Consider the following 20685-nt stretch of genomic DNA (forward strand, 5'->3'; position numbering starts at 1 on the left):
ATCATGACAATGCACCAGCTCACACAGCATTGTCTGTGAGGGAGTTTTTTGCCAGTAAACAAATAAGTGTATTGGAGCACCCTCCCTATTCACCTAATCTGGCACCCAATGACTTTTTATTTTACCTGAAGATAAAGGAAATACAGAAAGGAAGACATTTTGATGACATTCAGGACATCAACAGTAGTATGACAACAGCTCTAATGGCCATTTCAGAAAAAGAATCTCAAAATTCCTTTGACATGTGAACTAGGTGCTGGCAACAGTGCATAGCTTCACAGGAGGAGTAATTTGAAGATGATCGTAGTGATATTCAGCAATGAGGTATGTAGCACTTTCCCAAGGATGAGTTCATGAACTTGTCACACCTAGTATTAAACTTTCACTGTTAAGATAGCTATATGATTTTTGTCTCTTTGTTGAATGGTGCATGGAAGTTCTTTTTCAAAATTTATATAATTAACACACTAAAATTCAGTCTTTTAAAGTAGGGTTCCCCAACCCCCAGGCCAAGGACCAGTACCATGGCCTGTTAGGAACTGACCCCACGGCAAGAGGTGAGCACAGTCACTCCCCATTGCTCACGTTAGCACCTCATCTCCACCTCCTGTCAAATCAGAGGCAGCATTAGATTCTCACAGGAGCACAACCCTATTGTGAATTGCACATGTGAGCAATCTAGGTTGCATGCTACTTATGAGAATCTAATGCCTGATGATCTGAGGTGGAGCTGAGGTGGTAATGTTATTAGCGCTGTCTCCCATCACCATCTACTCGCAGGAAAACAAGCTCAGAGCTCCCACTGAGTCCGCATTATGGTGAGTTGTGTAATTATTTCGCTATATATTACAATATAATGACAGAAATAAAGTGCACAATAAATGTAATGCACTTGAATCATCCCCAAACCATCTTTCCCCTCCACACCCTAGACCCCGGAAAACTTGTGTTCCTCAAAACCAGTCCCTGATGCCAAAAGGGTCGGGTGACCTCTGCTTTAACGTATACTGTTCAATAGTTTTTACTATATTCACACACTTGTATAATCATTTCCACTATCTAATCCTAGAATATTTCCATCTTCCCCAAAAGAAACCTCATGCCTTCCCATTCCACCCTCCTTCCAGCTCCAGGCAACCACACACACACTTCTTGCTTCTGGATTTACCTATTCTTGACATTTAATCTAGAGTCATAAAATATGTGTGGCCTTTTGCAACTGGCTTCTTTCATATAACATTTTTCAAAGTTCATCCAGGCTGGAGAATATCAGTACTTCTTTCAATTTTATAATGTCCATTGTATGTGCATACATTATGCTTATACATTAATCAGTTGATGACATTTGGGTTATTTGCACTTTTTAGCTATAATGAATAATGCTATTAAAAACACTAATGAGCATTTGCATTATTAGCAAATAATTTACAAGAGTACATGTTTTTGTGTAGATAAATGTCTTTAATCTTCCTGAAATGCAGCTAGGAGCGCAACTGCTGGGTCATATGGTAACTCCACATAAAACCTTTTGAAGGAGTGTGAAACTGGTTCCCAAGTGACTGAACCCCTTCTATTTCCACTAGCATAGCAGGTTTCCATCTGTTCATCCTTAACACATTGTTATTATCTATAGCTTTGATTATAACCATGCTGGATGTAAAGCAGCATCTCACTGTAGTTTTTACATTTTCCTACTAACTAATGAAGTTAGGCATCCTTTCATGTGCTTATTGACCATTTGTATAACCTATGTATTTCTATATATCACCTTCTATCTACAGAAATGTCTACTAAAATTCACTGCCCATTTTCACACTCATATATTTGCCATTTTCTGTTGTGTAGTAACAGTTCTGCTGCCTATACTCTACCTAAGAGACTCAGTCCATTCCGCCTGCAAAAACAAATTGCCACACATTGGATAGTTTATAAACAACAGAGATTCACTTCTCACAGTTCTGGGTGCTGAAAAGTCCAAGAACAAGGTGCCCACAAATTTGGTGTCTGTTTAGAGTCCCTTTCCTGAACCATAAATGGTGCCTTCTTGCTGTGTCTTCACATGGTCTAAGGGACAAGGCAGCTCTCTGCAGTCTCTTTTATAAGGGCACCAATCCTAGAGGCTTAAAGTCCTCACCTTCTGATACCATACCCCTTGGGGACTACAGCATTCAAAATATGAAGTGGAGGGTGGGGGAACACATTCAGACCATGGCATAGACCACCATCAGATATGACTTAAAATTTTTTGACCTGTAGATTGACTTTCTTGACTGTGCCCTTTAGAGCACATTTTTATTTTTGATGAAGCTGAATCTGTATTTCTTCTTGACTGCTTATGCTCTACCCAGGGTCAAGAAGACTTTATAGTTAGAATTTTTCCTAAGAATTTTATAACTTTAGCTTTTTACAGTTAGGTCTTTCATCTATTTTGTATATGGTGGGAAGTAGGGATCCAACTTCATTCTTTTCCATGTGGAAATCCAGCTGCCACAGCACCACTTTTTGAAAAGAATATTTTTTCCCTATTGTCTTGACACCCTTGTTAAAAACCAACTAACCATAAATGTATGGGTTTATTTCTGGAATCTCAATTCTATTCCATTGATCCATGTCTATTCTTATACCAGTACCACACAGTCTTGTTCACTGTACATTTGTAGTAAGTTTTGAAATCAGTAAGTATGAATCCTCCTACTTCATTATTCTTTTCCAAGATTGTTTTGGTTAGTCTTAATCCTTATCAGTTCAGTATGAATTTTATGATCAGTCTGTCCATTCGGGGGAGGGGAAGGTAGAAGGAAAAAGCAGACAGAATAACAATACAAATTTCATTGAATCTGTAGAAGTCTTATATCCATGAAAAATCTTTTCATTATCTAGATCTTTTTTAGGTACTTTCAATGATTTTTTGTTTTGTTTACAAATCTTACACTTCCTTTGTTAATCTCCTATTTATGCTTTATGATGAATTTGGTTTTTTAACCTCATTTTCAGATCATTCATTATCAGTGCATACAAATATAACCGATTTTGTACATTGTTCTTGTATTCTGAAACCATGCAATACTTATTATCTCAAATAGTTTTCGTGTTTTGGTGGATTCATTAGAATGTTCTCTCTACATATAAATCTCTCTCTCTCTCTCTCTCTCTCTCTCTCTCTCTCTCTCTCTCTCTTTCTCCCCAGCAGAGATCCAGTAGTTTAGAAAGAAACAACATCACTTCCTTTCCCATCCAGATAGCTTTTAGTTGTTTGTTTTTTTCCTAATGTGGTGGTGAAATACATACAACATAAAATCCATCCTGTTTTTTCAAAAATAGACTCGCTATGTTGCCCAAGTTGGTTTCAAACTCCTGGGCTCAAGTGATCATCCTACCTTGACTTCTCAAAGTGCTGGAATTATAGGTATGAGCCACTGCACACAGCTGAAATCCACCCTTTTAATAAGTTTTTAAGTATATAGTATTGATAACTATATACATATTGTGCACAACAGATTTCTAGAAGGTTTTCATTTTGCATGATTAAAACGCTACATATATTGTACAATTACCTACTTCTCTTCTCCACAGTCCCTAGCAATCACCATTTTAATTTCTGCCACTAATGATTATTTTAAACATCTTAACTAAGTAAATAACGCGGTATTTGTACATTTGTAACAGGCTTATGTCACTTGGCATAATATTCTCAAGGTTCATTTAATTTATAGCATATAAAAGGATTTCCTTCAAGACTGAATAACATTCCATTGTACATATGTATTACACACACTTTTTTGGTCCATTAATCCACTGATGAATATTGAGCTTGTTTCCAGCTCTTGACTACATCAACAAACCTGCAGTGAACATGGCAGTGTTAACATTTCTTTGAGATAATGCTTTCTATTATTTTGGATAAATCCCATTTAAATCATGGTTCAGGGTGTTTTTGGTGTGTTGTAGAATTTGGTTTGCTGGTATTTTCTTGAGAACTTCTATATCTATGATCATCAGAGATATTGGCCTACTGTTTTTCTTGTGGTATCTTTATTTGCCTTTGGTATTAAGGTAATGCTGGTCTCATAAAATCAGTTTGGAAAACGTTCCTTTTGCTTTAATTTTTTGGAAGAGTTTTAGAATATTTTAAATGTTTGGTATATTTCTCTACCAATGAAGTCACTTGGTTTTGAGCTTTACTTTGTCATGAGGATTTTGAATAGATTCAATCTTACTACTAGTTATAGATCTGTTCAAATTTTATATTTCGCTATGATTCAGTCTTAGGAGGAAGTACATTTCTAGGAATTTATCCACTTCTAGGTTACCAAATTTTCAGCCTATAATAATTCACAGCACTAGCAGTCTCTTTTAATCATGTTTGTTTCTGTAGCATGAGCTGGAATGTCCATTTCTGATTTCGTCTCGTTTTTATTCTAGATAAAATTTGCCAATTCTGTTCTTTTTTGTTTACTTCCACTCTAATCATTATTATTTTTTTTGAGTTGGAGTCTCACTCTGTCGCCCAGACTGGAGTGCAGTGGCCACTCCCGGCCACCGCAGCCTCGACCTGCTGGGCTCCGTTAATCCTTCCGCTTCAGCCTTCCAAGTAGCCGGAATTACAGGCATGTGCTACCACGCCCGGCTGATTTTTTGACTTATTGTAGAGATGAGGTCTTGCTGCCCAGGCGGGTCTGGAACCTGCAGGCTCAGGCATTCCACTCACCTCAGCCTCCCAAAGGCACGGGATTACAGGCTGAGCCACCGAGCCTGGCTCCAATCACTATTAATTCATTCCTTCTGCTATCTTTGGCTTAATTTGCTCATTTTCTAGTTACTTGAGGTATAAAGTTAAGTTGTTTGAATCTTCCTTTTGTTTTAACAGAGGTAATTACCACTATAAACTTTCTTCTTAGAACCACTTTTACTGCATCCCATAAGTTTTAGAGTGTGAAGTTTCGGTTTTCATGTCTCAAGACATTTAAAACGTTCCCTTTTGGTTTACTTTTTAACCAAAACAAGTGTTCAGAAGTCTATTATTTAATTTCCACATATTTGTGAATTTTCCAGTTTTCCTCCACTACCGTTTTTGAATTTTTTAAAGTTTAATACAGTTCAAATAGGCATGTCTGGTTCATTTCAGCTTGTTCACTAGCAAACTAGGGGATAGGAACCTCCGCTACTAATTTCTATTTTCTTTTTTTTTTTTTTTTGAGTTGGAGCCTCACTCTGTCGCCCAGACTGAAATACAGTGGCACGCTCCCAGCCACCGCAGCCTCAACCTGCTGGGCTCCAATGATCCTTCCGCCTCAGCCTTCCAAGTAGCCAGAACTACAGGCATGCACTACCACACCCGGCTAGTTTTTTATTTATTGTAGAGAAGAGGTATTGCCAAGTTGCCCGGGTGGGTCTCGAACCGATGGGCTCAGGCAATCTACTCACCTCGGCCTCCCAAAGTACTGGGATTACACACCGAGCCCAGCTTGCTACTAATTTCTATTCTCATTTCCTAGTATTTGGAAAAGATACTTGGCATGATTTCAATATTTCTAACTCTCTGCAGTTGGAGACATCTTCCAGATAACCTACGAGCAATGCAACCACACTTTTTACACAAAATAGTGAAATCAAATCACTTCATAGTAAATAGTATAGCAATACAGTCAATTATTTTATTGTAATTATAGTTGGCTTATAATGGAGTTTTGAACACCGAGGAATTTATGACAAAAAAATTATAATCTTCCTTTTTAAAAAATTTGTTTAGAGATGTGGGGTACAAGTGAGGATTACCTGCATAAGAAGACTGAATACAGTTGAAGTTTGGTTTTCTAACTGGTCCTCACTCCCCTGGTAGTGGACCAAGTACTCTTTGTGCTCATGTGTCACCACCCTTTTCCCTCCCTCCCTTCCCTAGCAGTGCCCAGTGACTGCCAATCCCTCCCTTGTGCTAATATGACTACTGTTCAGGTCCCACTTATGAGTAAGAAAATGCAGTGTTCAGTTCTTTGTTTCTGTGATCCATCACTTAGTATGATGGCCTCCAACTCCTTCCAATTTGCTACAGAATCCATGATTCTGTTCCTTTTTTTTTCTTTCTGATATAGTTTGTTTTATTTGATTTTGTTCTTCTTTATGGCTGTGTACTACACCACCATGTATATGTACCACCTTTTCTTCAACTAGTCCACTTTCAATGGGCATTAGGATTGGTTCCATGTTTTTGCTATTGTGAATAGTGTGACAATAAACACGCATGTACAAGTGTCTTTTTTGTAGAGCAATTTATGTTCCTCCAGGTATGTTCCCAAGAGAGGGACTGCTAGATTGTATGGAAGGATTGTAGTTCTATCAGGAATCGCCAAACTGCCTTCAGTAGAGGATAAACCAGATTGAACTCCCACCAACTGTATAGAAGCGTTCCTTTTTCTCTGCACCAACACCAGCATCTGTTGTTTTTTAACTTATTAATGATAACCATCCCGACCAGAGTTAGGTGGTATCTCATTGTCATTTTGATTTGTGTTTTGCTGAAGATTAGTGAGGCTGAGCATGTTTTCAGGTTTCTGCTGGCTGCTTTTGATGTTGTCCGCTCATGTCCTCTGTCACTTTTTATGGGGTTGTTTTTTTCTTTTTACTTTGAGTTCCTTGTGGATTATAAAGCCAGGTACTTGTCAGACACATAATTTGCAAATATTTTTCCCATTCTGTGGGTTGTCTCCGTACACTCTTGATGGTTTTTGTTGTGAAAAAGCTTTTCAGTTTGATGAGGTCCCACTTGTCTATCTTAGTTTTTATGGTGTTCACTTTTGGGGAGCTGGTCAAGAATTCACTGCCTATTCTGTTGTACATAAGAGTGTTTCCTACGTTTTCTTCTGGATTCTTATAGTTTGAGGTTTTATGTTTAGGTCTTTGATCCATTTTGAGTTGATTTTTGTATATGGTAATAGATAAGAGTTCGGTTTCATTCTTCTCCATTTAGTCAGCCAGTTTTCCCAGGACCAGTTGATAAATATGGTCTCCTTTCCCCAGTGATTGTTGGTGGCACCTTTGTCAAAGATGAGTTGACAGACTGTGGTTCACTTCCAAAATATCTGTCCTGTTCATGGTCTATATGCTTATTCTTGCACAAATAACAGGGTGTTTTGGATACTGTAGCCTTGTAGCAAAGTTTAAAGTCTGAAAATTTGATTCCTCCCACTCTGTTCCTTTTGCTGGGGATTGTTTTGGCTATAGGAGTTCTTTTCTGTTTCCATATGAATTTCTGTATTGTCTTTTCCAGGTCCAAGAAAAATGATGTTGGTAATTTGATGGGTATTGCACTGAATCTGTATGTTGCCTTGGGTAGGATGGACATCTTGACAATATCGATTATTTTGATCCATGAGCATGAAATTTTTTCCATTTGTCTGTGTTGTCCTTGATTTCTTTGAGCAGTGTTTTGTAGTTCTTGTCATAAAGATCTTTGACATCTCTGGTTAGGTAGATGCCAAGATTTTGTGTGTGTGTGTGTGTGTGTGTGTGTATGACTACTGTGAACAGGATTGTGCTTTTTATTTAGTTCTCTGCCTGCTTGCTGCTGATGAACAGAAATGCAACTGTCTTTTGCAGATTGATTTTGTACCCCAAGACTTTGCCAAATTTGTTTATCAATGTGAGGAGGTTTCTGACAGACTCCCTAGGGTTTTCTATATATAGAATCACATAATCTGCAAAGAGGGGTAGCTTAACTTCTTCTTTTCCTATTTGGATTCCCTGATTTCCTTCTCTTGCCTGATTCACTATGTTAAACAGGAGGGGTAAGAGTGAGCATCCTTTTCTTGTTCTTAGGAGAAATGCTTCCAACTTCTGCCCATTGAGCAAAATGGTGGCTGTGGGTTTATCATAGATGGCTGTTACTGTTTTGAGGAATGTTCCTTCAGTGCTTAAGTGCTCAAGGGTTTTTATCAAGAAGGGATGCAGGATTTTGTTGAATGCTTTTTCTGTATCCAATGACATAATAACATCTTCTATTTCTCTAACGTGTGGTAATGTATAAACAATCGCCGATGTGCACTGCAGATTCACTGATACATGTTGCACGATATTGACTTGTTTGACATCTTCCATCTAGTGTTTTCCTATTAGAGCAGACAATGCAGTTTCTCTTTCTCCCACATTAATAATATGTCATTTATTGTTCAGTCTGATTGTTCAAAGATGTGGAAGGATGCATTCATGATTCCTGAAAACCATTTCTCAACCAATTAATCAAATCTTGTACATAGTTCATCCCTTTATTTGCTTTGTCCATGCAATCTGAATGGAAAACTTCAAGGAAACATACATTTTTAAAAAATTTGCACTTGCATAAGTTTGTCCTATATAATCACCAGCAGTCTCTTTATGGCATCCAATAGAGGGGACATCCAAGTGGTGTGCTAGATGTATGATGTCTCCTCTATGCCACTCAATGTCTTTTGATTGGGGAGTTTAGGACATACAGTTAAAGTTGTTAAAGATATTACTGATATAGGGAAGGACTTAAAATTGACATTTCCTAATGGTTTTCTGTCTTTTCATTTTTTTCTTTCCTTTCTTCTCCTGCCATCATTCTTTTATTTCATTCAGCTTTTTTTATAGTGATATACTGTCATTCCTTTCTCATGTTCTTTTGTGTATTTTCTATAGGTATTTTCTTTGTGGTTAACAAGGAGTTTACATAACACATCTTATAGCTATAACAACTTATTGTAAGCTGATAGCTTCAACTGCGTACAAAAACTTTTTCTTCTCATTCACTCCCATACTTTGTTACTGATGTCACAAATTACATCTTTAAACTGTATCTCCATTCACATATTCTACAGTTATAGGGACATCTTATACTTTTGTCTTTGACTTATAAATCAGAAATAGAAGTGATTTACTCACCACCATTACAATATTATACAAGTCTGAATTTGACTACATATTTACCTTTATCATCGAACTTAATGCTTTCATGTGCTTTTATGTTGAACATCCTTTTGTTTCAACTTAAAGTATTCCCTTTAGTATTTATAAGGCAGATCTAATAGTAATAAACTCTCAGTTTTTAATCTAGAGATTTTCTCTTCTTTAAAAAAAATCCCAATTTGAGCAAAGACAACTTGTACTTAAATTTTGAGCTAAGATATAGCAATGCATATTATATCCCGTCCCTTCAATAACCCATACGTGCAATAAATATCTAAAGCTGCTTTGCTTTACTTTTCAAAAGTAAAACACAACAATGAAACACTCCTTGCATAAAAATTTTTAAACTTTTCTCTTTCAAAATTCTTACCTCCATATAATTCTTATTCTAAATGTAATCACCTCAGGATGCAAATTTAATGCAATAAGCAGAAAGGATGTTATAAATTTTTCTTCTTCCTAAAGAAGGTAGCTATCAGAATATGCAAACACCAGGTCTCTAAGCAGTCATTGGGCGGCATGTGGCTTCAAATTTCTCTTCTTTTTTGAAGAAAAGTTTTATCATTCATAGTACTTTGCAGACAGTCTTTTTTTCTTCTTCAGCACTTTGAATAGGTTTCTGCTGAGAAGTCTACTTGTAGTCCTATGAGTGCACCAGAATCACCTAGATGGTTTATTAAAACAGATTGCTGGGCCATCTCCCTTAGATTCTGTTTCAGTGGGAAACTCCTTTATACATGATAAGTTACTCTTCTCCTGCTTTCAAAATTATTTATCTTGACTTTTGACAATTTGATGATAGTGTTTTCCTGTGTAGATATCTATGGATTGTTCCTCCTTGGATCACTTGGGTTTCTTCAACCTAGATGCCCATTTCTTTCTCTAGATTTGGAAGTTTGGGCCATTGTTTCTTCAAATAAGTTTTTTGTTCCTTTCTCTCTCTACTTTCTAGAACTTCCATATTATATATTTTGGTACATTTGATGCTGTCCCAGTAGCACCCTAGGCTGCCTTCACTTTCTTAGCCTTCTTTTTGCTTCTCTGGCTGGATAATTTCAAATGACCTGACGTCAAATTCACTAATTGTTTTTTCTGCTTGAACAAGCCTGCTGCTGAACCTCTTTAGTAAAAGTTTCAATTTAGTTAACAACAAAACAACAATTTTATGTGTTCTAGATTTTATTTGGTTCTTTTTTTTATATTTTCAGTCTGTTTGTTGATATTACCATTTTGTTCATCCATTGCTTTCTTGAGGTCACTAAGCATTTTTATGATGGTTAGTCTGACCTCTTTGTGAGGTAATTCATACATCTGTTTCTTCTTTAAGACTGGTTCCTGGATATTTTGTTCATTTGACTGTGCCACATTTCCCTGTATTTGTGTGCGTGTGTGTGTGTGCGTGCATGCGTGCATCTTCTACCTTCATTTTGGGATCCAAGCATTTGAAAAAACAGTAGCCTATCCTAGTCTTTATAAACTAGCCCTATATAGAGAAAAATCTTCACTTCTCAGTCAGCCTAGAGATTCTGGATGCCTACTGAACCTTTTCTGAGGATGCCTCTTTCTCAATATGTGTGTGTAAATTCTCTGTTGAATTCATTTCCTTTTTCAATATGTTATAATCTTTTGCTTCCTCTGGTATGTGTTTATGGTACTTCAGGACTCAGGAGATGCTACAAACTACCCAGCTCTCGTCTGTTTTCAGGGGTCTCCAGGCTTTTAGAGTATGTCCGCTGCTGTCTGGCTCCAAGTCAGGTGAGACAGAAACCAGTCTCTTGGGGAGCTCTCTGAAGAGCTGGTACTATTATCTCCCCCATCTTGCATCCTGCACCTAGGGACAGGCTACCAAGCCGTATAGATCTCTGTCTGCTCGACCATGAATTCTCTGGAGCAGCATCAAGTCTTCCAGTTCTTTATTCTGAGCAGCTCCCAGATCCTTCTAGCTCTCCAAGACAAGCAATAACAAGTCAGTCCCTCAGGCAGGCCACTGAAAAGCTAAAACACTGGATACACATTCCAACTCCTTCCCTCTCAAGAGAAAGCTGCGAGTTGAGGATTGTCTCCTGCTGGTTCCATGCAGAGCCGAGGTTAAGGACTAGGTGAGTGGATGCTAGTCTAAACTGTCAATTTTGTTTCCAATGGCCCCCAACGCAGCGCCCTTTCCTGTCAATGCTTACATTCAGGCACGACAGAAGCCAGTCCTTTGTGCTGACCTCTGAAAGATCTGAATGTTATTCACATGTTCCAGTCTTCTCTTTCTCTCCCCAGGGAGAGAAATCAGGAGCTTGAAGTTTTTTCCTGCTCATACCACACTGAGCCAGGAGAATGGATTATGGTGAGCAAATGGCATGAATTTTCCAACTAACTTTGATGAAACTAGTTTACTGTTCTCCTAGGATACAGGAGCCTTTGAACTAGTTAATTCATTTCCTACAAAGAGAACTGGTACATGCAATGTGGCTGAATCAGTATCTCTGTAAAGAGAAGAAAGGTGTGAAGATTCTGTTGAACCTTCTTGTTGACATTACCCACCTTTCACTTCTGCTTCTTGACGAATTTCTCTGGCTATAACCACCAGTACCATGCTACACAGAAGTGGCTTGGTACAGTTCTTAAAGGGAAAAACAGGATCTAGTTTTGTTAATAAAACGCACATTTTTGAGAACACAATCAAATATGATTTAACTGTATTAATTCAAGAAAACAAATCGAATTACCTTCTCTGGGCTCAAACAATCAGTCTTTTCCTTAAACACAAATCTATCCCTTATTTAAACTTTCAATCACTTTATCAATATAAATAGCTAAACAGTTCGGCTCTGTCACATATGCGACCTTGTTAGACACTGCCAAACCGCCACAAATTCTCTTCTTTATACAAGAGGAAAAGGGCCTGATTCCTGATCAGGCCTAATACACAGTTGGTTCCTTCACCAGGCAATCCCTATACATAAACAGCTGTAACCATCCAGTCATCCACCAACAGTATTTGGCTTGACACTCATAACACCCACAATAGTAGCCAATGAGCTGAACTCTGAAGTTCTACACACCAAAAGCCGGTATATCTGTAAAGGACACATAATATGGCTACTGCAATGGGAGGCCCAAAATAAGATGGCCGTAGATTGCCCCTTTGGGGTGCTGATATATAAGTCATTCTCCATCACATCTAAGGGATGCACATAACAGTTTATCATATAGATGACTACCTGGCTATATACCACCTAGGAATCAACAAGCAAACAAGCTAGCACACATCCATCTCCTCAAGAAAGTTATCAGAAAATGTGGCCCACTGGCTACACAAGACAGGACATCTGGAACAACATGCCCCTTGAGCCACAGCAAAAAAAAAAAAAGGGGGGGGGCCTATCATTGCAATATAAAGACATTGTATATGTGGGTTAACAATGCCCTAACTGTGCACAAGAACACCCCAGACCCTTGCCACCTGATATTGGACACAGTGCCCAGGGCTGAAGCCTAACTCAACAATGGTAAGTAGATCACATATGACCATTGCCACTACCTAATGGCTGCTGCTATGCCTAACTTGTGTTGACACCTCCATGGTATTAATGCAGGCCTATCCCAACAAAAGTGCCACACAGAAAACCACCATAAAAGGAATACAGCAACTCTATGTAGCCCTACAGCATTCTTACCAATAATAACAAAGACCAGACATCACACTTTACAAGACATCAAATGCAAGAATGGGCAGAAGCCCTAGATATCCACTGGCATTTCCACCTGCTTACAATCCCACAGAAACAGGGCCAACTGAAAAGATGAATGGACTGCTAAAGCAACAACTCCAGCAAGAAACATGTTCTCTGAGTCTATGGACATGTTGCTTAACAGCAGCAATTTATACCTTGAGTGAACATGTATGTTTTCATCACCCCAGCACATAACACTCTTCTGACGACCTGATGCCACAATAAAGACACAAGAAGACAATATAAGGAATTTTCCTTTTTCCCCAACCTGGCATTCAGAGCAACCTGCCAATGTCTCTTCCACAAGGCCCACCCACTAGGGAACACATCATTACATAGCCCTGAAAATGGCAAACTAGCCCCCAATGGCTCAGTTTTTCTGCACCATAAAGAAAGAAACTAAAACAAGACATACAAGCCACACCTATCTTACATTCTACTCCCCTTTACATATCTAAGGTAATGAATCTTACTCTTCCCCCATGCAGGGGGTCAATCATCCTCTCTTTATGGAACATCACGGTAACTCCACTATCCTACTCTGGTCTCCCACAGAGCAATGTGAGGAGTGGGGAGCAATCCACTTAATACTGTAAACCAAGTATCAGGCCACTGCCAGGGATGGTGCTTGTTCAGAACAATACAACTTCCTGTATCTTATTACATGGTCATGAGTTGCCCTTTCTTGCACCCACTAAACATGTCATCTTTCGTCCATAGATGATATGCTACAAACCTTTTTGCTGACTGGGCACAAATGGTGGCTTACCTTCATAACAAAACATACTGTTGAGTCTACAGAGAGTTGCCTCTCTCCTCTGTCGCAGGTCAGCCATAGTGCACTCAAGTAGCTAACCTGAGTACTTAGAGTCATTTTTATACTTGGTATAGGGTTTCCCACCCACTTCCCTTTTATGAGCATTGCACATCCCACAGTGAATTCCCTACTTGCAAAGAAACTCAGAAACACATTTTCCACCTATTTTCATGAACAGGTTAGTGTCACCCCTCACGATGAGGTGCACTATGCACGATGAACTGAGCTGGCCAACCACAATACAGGTGGTCAGTTGCATACCACTGTTTAATGAATGATACCATGCTGCAAACTAAAACCCACAATATGGATGGATTGGCTACCTTTACAATGATGTAACCAAACCCTTAATCAATGATACCCAGCTTAACCAATGATACACAGCTGAGTTGACAGAATGATTCTATACACTGGGTACCTACCACTTCCTTAGGAATAACTATAGGCCCACAGCACCCATGGCTAGCCTTACTTGCCCTTCAACTGGACCAGTAGATACAGCTGAGGTGTCCTCATCTGCTAGGGCATATAATGCTCCATTTGAACATAATTACCAATAACTGGGAAACTATAAAAGTTAGATTTCACCAGAAATGTACATCCTAATGATTCTAACCCTTGGCCATCTTTGTCTCCCAAATGGCAACAAATATAAAACCACATCTGCCACAGACTCTCTCCTCTTCTATCTGAACCTACTGGCCAGCTCCATCAACTCTACAGTGGTGTGATTTTGCATCATGGTGTGCTGCCTCTCTCAGATGGGAGGTCTTGTGGGACTACCCCCTGTGGGAGTGGCTGGTGTGCCTTTATCTTTGTGGAAACTACAGGGCTCGCAATGAGGATGGGAACCTATACAATTGTGTCAGTCCTCACTCATCTCCCTACTAGAGCTCTCCACTGGGTCCCAGGATTTGGGGGTCACAGGATGATTTAGTCATGATATCCCTGATTGGCTGAGTTGGTTGTCAGCAGTCCTTCAATTTTTTATTTTAAAGATATGGGGTGCTTGCCGGGCTCGGTGGCCGCACCTTTGGGAGGCAGAGGTGAGTGGATTGCCTGAGCCCGCGGGTTCGAGACCCACCTGGGCAACTTGGTGAGACCTCATCTCTACAATAAATCAAAAAATCAGCTGGGCATGGTAGCGCATGCCTGTAATTCCGGCTACTTGGAAGGCTGAGGCGGAAGGATCGCTGGAACACAGCAGGTCGAGGCTGCAATGGCCGGGAGCGGCCACTGCACTCCAGTCTGGGCGACAGAGTGAGACTCCAACTCAAAAAAAAAAAAAAAAAAAGATATGGGGTACAATTCAGGGTTAGGTATACAAATGTTCAATATGCAGGTACCCTTGTTGATGAGGTGTGGACCCCCTCCCAGCAGATCCCCACTACTGCTAATCCTGCCCCCCATATCAGGCAGTTTACCAATACTGCCAATCCTTTTCTTATAGCATTACGATAATTGTTCAAGGTCCACTTATGAGTGAGAACATGTGATACTCAGTTCTTTGTTTCTGTAACAGATCACTCAGTATCCATCCAAGTTGCTGCAAAGTTCATAATTTTGTCCTTTATGACTGCGTAATATTCCATCATGTATATGTACATTTTTTAATCCAGTCCTCTTACAATGGGCACCATGATTGATTCCATGTTTCTGCTATTGTAAATAATGCTACAATAAACATGCATGTGCAAGTATCTTTTTCATAGAATGATCTGAGTTCCTCCGGGTATATTCCCACTAGTGGGATTGCGGAGTCGTATGGGAGATCAATTTTTAGATCTTTTATGAATCCCCACACTGTTTTCCACAGAGGCTGTACTAGTTTACACTCCCACCAACAGTGTAGAAGTGTTTCCTGTTCTCCGCATCCTCTCCAGCATCGGTTGTTTTTTGAGTTATCCTGACTGGAGTTAGGTGGTATCTAGGTGTGGTTTTAATTTGCATTTCTTTGATGACTAGTGAGACTGAGCATTTTTTCAAGTATCTGTTGGCTGCTTGTATGTCTTCGTTTGAGAAGTGTCTATTCATATCTTTTGCCCACTTTGTAATGGGGCTGTTTGTTTTTTCTTTTCGGCACGTTTTAGTTCCTTGTAGGTCCTAGATGTTAGGTCTTTTTCAGATATACAGTTAACAAATATTTTTTCCCCAGTTTGTGGGCTGTCTCCCTGTTCTCTCCATGGTTTCTTTGGCTTTGCAGAATTTTGTCAGTTTGATGAGGTCCCACTTATCTATGTTATTTCTAATTGCACGGGCACTTGGGTTTTGATTAGGAATTGGTTGCCAGTTCCAATTTCCATAAGAGCATCTCCTGCATTTTCTAAGGTTCTTAAAGTTTGAGGCTTTATGTTTAGCTCTTTGATGCATTTAATGTTTGTGTATGGTGAAAGTAGGGGTCTTGTATTAATCTGCATATGGTCAGACAGTTTTCCCAGCAACATTTACTAAAAGGGTTATCCTCTCCCCAGTGGTTGGTGGTAGAGGCTTTGTCGAAGTTGAGGTGGTTGAGAAACTGAGGTTCTGCTTCTGGAATCTCTATCCTGTTCCACTGGTCTATATGCATGGACTATCTGACAAGCTAAGATCTTCAGCTTGTCATTTTTTTCCTGCAGGCATGATATTAAGGTCTCCAATGTTGCTGGCTGAGCTAATCTGGTATCCATTTCCAGTTGCAATTCGTCTTGGAACTGATGCACCCCAGCCTATGCTGTGAACTCAGCCTCTGTGGCTGCTCACAGTGCAGTGCAGTTAGGAGTGGCTAACAAATTACAGCTGCAATGACTTGGGCATCTGGCTTTTGCTTTGTTGGATATACCCTCTGGCATTTTCAAGGCATCTCTGTACTCACACAGTGTGTCCCATCTATCAGAGATAGTGGCTATCAGACCCCACATAGATGTGGACACCCAGTCTGGGATTTTCCCTTCTTCACTCCCATAGTCTCTGCACTTAGGGCTTTTTCGACCTGCTGGCTTGCTTGCCACTTGTCATGCCAAACCCCAGTGAAACAAACAGGACAGCACAGTGTTCAAAAGGCCAAAAACAAAAACCCAGAGACGGCAAGTGAGACAAGGTTTACTGGAGACTTACGTGGACAGGAAGAAAACTACTCCTGCTTGGGAGTAGTAACTTTCACACAGCAACCTCAACCTAGCTCAAACAAAAAGCCTGAGTTCTTTGCATATCCAGCATTCCAAGGAACAGGCCTGGGTCCAGATGTTCTTCACAGGTATGGCATAAACATTTGGGTTGGCTGTACCTGGAGTCCATACCTCAGAACAACGAACGAACGTTCACCAAGGAACATACAGACATTCTCAGGGTATGCTTGAGTTATTGTGGCCAGGAAAAATAGGTCTATCATACAAACTGACTTGTACTACAGTTAGCGCATACTTGAAGCAGGACCCACCTTCAATTTCTTTCTTTTTCTTTTTTTTTTTTTTGAGTTGTAGTCTCTCACTCTGTTGCCCAGGATGCAGTGCAGTGGCCACTGCAGCCTCAACCTGCTGGGCTTAGGGGATCCTTCCGCCTCAGCCTTCCAAGTAGCTGGAACTACAGGCACATGCCACCACACCCAGCTAATTTTTTGATTTATTGTAGAGATAAGGTCTCACCAAGTTGCCCAGGCTGGTCTAGAACCCACGGGCCTAGGCAATTCTCTCACCTCAGCTTCCCAAAGTGCTGGGAATATAGGCGTGAGCCACCACGCCCAGCCTCAATTTCTTATTTATACAGTACAAATGCTTTGCCCTCAAAGATATCAAATGTTTGTCAATATTTTGACAAATATTGTCAAAATAACTGTAAACAAGTTATCTTTAAAGTTACTAAAAAAAGATTAAAATATTCTAACAGTAAGTCTGTAATTCTGAATCTAAGAGGACCCACTTTCAATTTCCTGTTTATAAAGCACAAATGCTTTATCCTCAAATTAAATGTTTGTTAATATTTTTACAAATATTGTCAAGATAACAGTAAACAAGATATCTTTAACACTTGACAAGATTAAAATATTCTTACAGCAAGTCTGTAATTCTGAACCTAACAATGTAGAAAGCATTCCAAGAGAGTAACAGATGCTTGAATTATTTTTCTGAAGGGTTCCATTAAGTCACTTGTATATCTTTGACTTAATGCTAAGTGTCAGAAACACTCAACCCTCTTTCAAGAACCACAAAGCTACCTTAGGAAACCCTTTCAATTATGTCTGAAATTTCACAATGACCAATAATGGAATTATTGGAAACAGGATTCTGACAATAACTATAACATCGTGTAAGAATCTCATTCTCACAACTTCTTAGCAAACATTATTACTGCACCAGCTAAACTATAGAATTGTATTTCTAGGCTCCTCTTCCAGATGAATAATCAATAAGAAGACATAACTGCCATATCTACCTGTTTGAGCACAACCATCCTAACCATAACAGCTTTTCAGTGGCCTTATTCCCTGGAAAGAAATGCTGCTCTCCACTTCTCCTTTAACCAGGTTTGACCTACTATACACTCTCTGGAACCCCCTAGAGTCTCTTCATAACTTATGAAAGGCCCCTAGCCGGGCTCCGTGGCTCAGCCTGTAATCCCGCGCCTTTGGGAGGCTGAGGTGAGTGGATTGCCTGAGCCTGCGGGTTCAAGACCTGCCTGGGCGGCGAGACCTCATCTCTACAATAAATCAAAAAATCAGCTGGGCGTGGTAGCGCATGCCTGTAATTCCAGCTACTTGGAAGGCTGAGGCGGAAGAATCGCCGGAGCCCAGCAGGTCGAGTCTGCGGTGGCCGGGAGCGGCTACTGCACTCCAGTCTGGGCGACAGAGTGAGACGCCAACTCAAAAAAAAAAAGAAAGGCCCCTGAACTCAATGTACCCCTAGGCCTTAAAAAAATAACACCCAAATTCGTTTCAATTAAGAGATTTCTTGGTGGTTGGGGTAGTTTCAGGAATTCTTCAGAACACCAAAAGAAAAAAGAAAACAATCGATTCTACCCTCAGTATCAAGTGTCCTATTTGTCCCTCAACCCCCCTCAGAGCCATATCGGGGTCTTAAAACAGGGGCACAAACCAAAGGCCTTCACAACTCAAATGCTGTATGTGATACTTTGGAACATCTAGTTAATTTGCTTACTAATAATACTCTGATTAGCAAAATAGGGAACACACTGGCAAACTTTTTCCAAACAGCATCACCTGGAATGGTAAAACTCATCATTTTCTGAGTTACTGTCCTCACCCACTTCTCAAACCACCTACTACAACTGGCCTCCCTTAGAAATGGTGTGTGACTGATTATAGTGAAATGTTTGTTTGCTTGTTTTACTCTGAGCTGTTAAAAAATATCTTGGGATGATGAAATTACGGGACTGCAAAATCACTGAGCTCAAAAAAAATACACTGAGTGACAGCTGATGAGCAATTCATTGAATTGAAAGATGTTACTCATTTCAGCTATGTATTCCTTCAAAACCAGGAAGAAGGAATCTTTTGTCAAAACCGTTATTAAAATTTTTGGTAAAATTGTGCTTTATTATCTTTTAAATTTACTTCTATAAATTATTTACAAAGTGAAGTAAAAATGTAGGGGGGAAAAAGTGCCAGATGGTAAGCATTTCACATGGTTCATATATGGGGTAACGTTCTTAACAGTCTTCCAGAGCAATGTTTCTCAAACTTGGCTTATCATTAGATCAGAATTACCTGGGGCTCTAGTTAAAAATAGCTTCCCAGACTGACACAGATTTCATGGAAAAATTTAGGAACTCTTCCTTTTAATAAATATCCAAGGAACTTCTGACAATCAGTTATTTAGAAATATGTCCATGTGAATTACACTCTTAAGTAGAATAATTTCTTTTTAATCATAGGATTCCATTTCTCACTTATTCAGCTAGCAAAACGTCAGTTTGTCAACACTCTCTGATAACAAGGCTTGAAGAAACACTGTGGGAGGACAAACCAGTACAAATTCCACTGAGAGTGAATTTGCAGCATCTTACCAAAATTTTAAATTCAGAACTCCTCCAACTCTGCAATATCGCTTCAGGTCTCAGGAGTGTTTCACTTTCAGGCCTCAAGACCTGAAGTCTACAAATGTACGTGCACACAGGAAGCAACAAATGTAAAAGTTTATTCACCACAGCACTGACTGTAGTAGCAAAACAGTTAAAAATTGTCTCCAAGGTTACATTTAGATGATAATGGAGTGGCTGAATCTTTTAAAAGCCATTCTACCTCTTTATTTTTATTCTGTGCCACAAATCACTTCATCGATATGAAAGTTTACAGAACTAAGTTGGTAACAGAGAAGAGTCTAAAAAAAAATGTTCCTCTACCTCGAATAGGAAATGAAAAGACCGGACAAATTTGCATTTTAGCTAATTACACATACATTCAGAAATCAGCATAATTTACCAAGCCTGCAGCCGCTTTTTAAATATAGCTTCCCTCTTGTAATCAATCGTTTTCTCTTTGAAACAAGTGGATGTTAAGAGTTAGGTTAAACCGAGTGTACTCTCTAAGCAACGCACTTACCGTAAAAACTAACAACATATGTGTCTGCAGGGAACAGAGACAGACTAGACAATCCCAGAAACTCCTTTCAAATATAGCACAGGGGAACACTCCATCATTCAACAAGCCCGCTTTGGCAAAAGCCAAAACCTTCCACATCCACATGCCTTCACTTTCCCCTTATCACAAGGAAATCCTGAAATGAGAGCTCTGAGTCACCAGCTCTTGGGGGTACTTCCTTCCAAACACACCCTACTGGGAAATGTTTCTCCCACAGCTCCAACCCTCCAGGAAAAAAGCTCGCGGCGAGCAGCCTCTCCCCCACCCCCTTCCAAAGGAGCCAAGGCTTCGCCCACTAAACAAACACCTCCTTCCTCTTTTCAGATCCAGGACGCTCCGACTCAGCCAACGAGGAAGGGGATTAAGAACAGCCCCAAAACGCGGCGCGCCGGGAGGGGCCGTGGCCAGCGGCCCTTCCTCTACCCACCTCGAGGAGGCACGAGGATCGCGAGAGCGGGTCAGAGGAAGCGTCCCGGAGCCGGGGCAGACCTGGGCTCGGGGCTCTGCCCAACCCCCCTACCACCCCCCCGCCCCCGCCCCCGCCCCCGCCCGGGCGGGACCCCGAGACCCGCGGGTCGCGCGCAGGCAGAACGCGCCGCTCCCGCAAACCTGGCACCCGGGCCCGCCGGGGCGCGCAGCCCCCGGAGGAGAGG

Source organism: Carlito syrichta, unplaced genomic scaffold (genome assembly GCF_000164805.1).
Source record: "Carlito syrichta isolate Samal-C Ts95f unplaced genomic scaffold, Tarsius_syrichta-2.0.1 Scaffold303331, whole genome shotgun sequence".
Taxonomy (NCBI): Eukaryota; Metazoa; Chordata; class Mammalia; order Primates; family Tarsiidae; genus Carlito; species Carlito syrichta.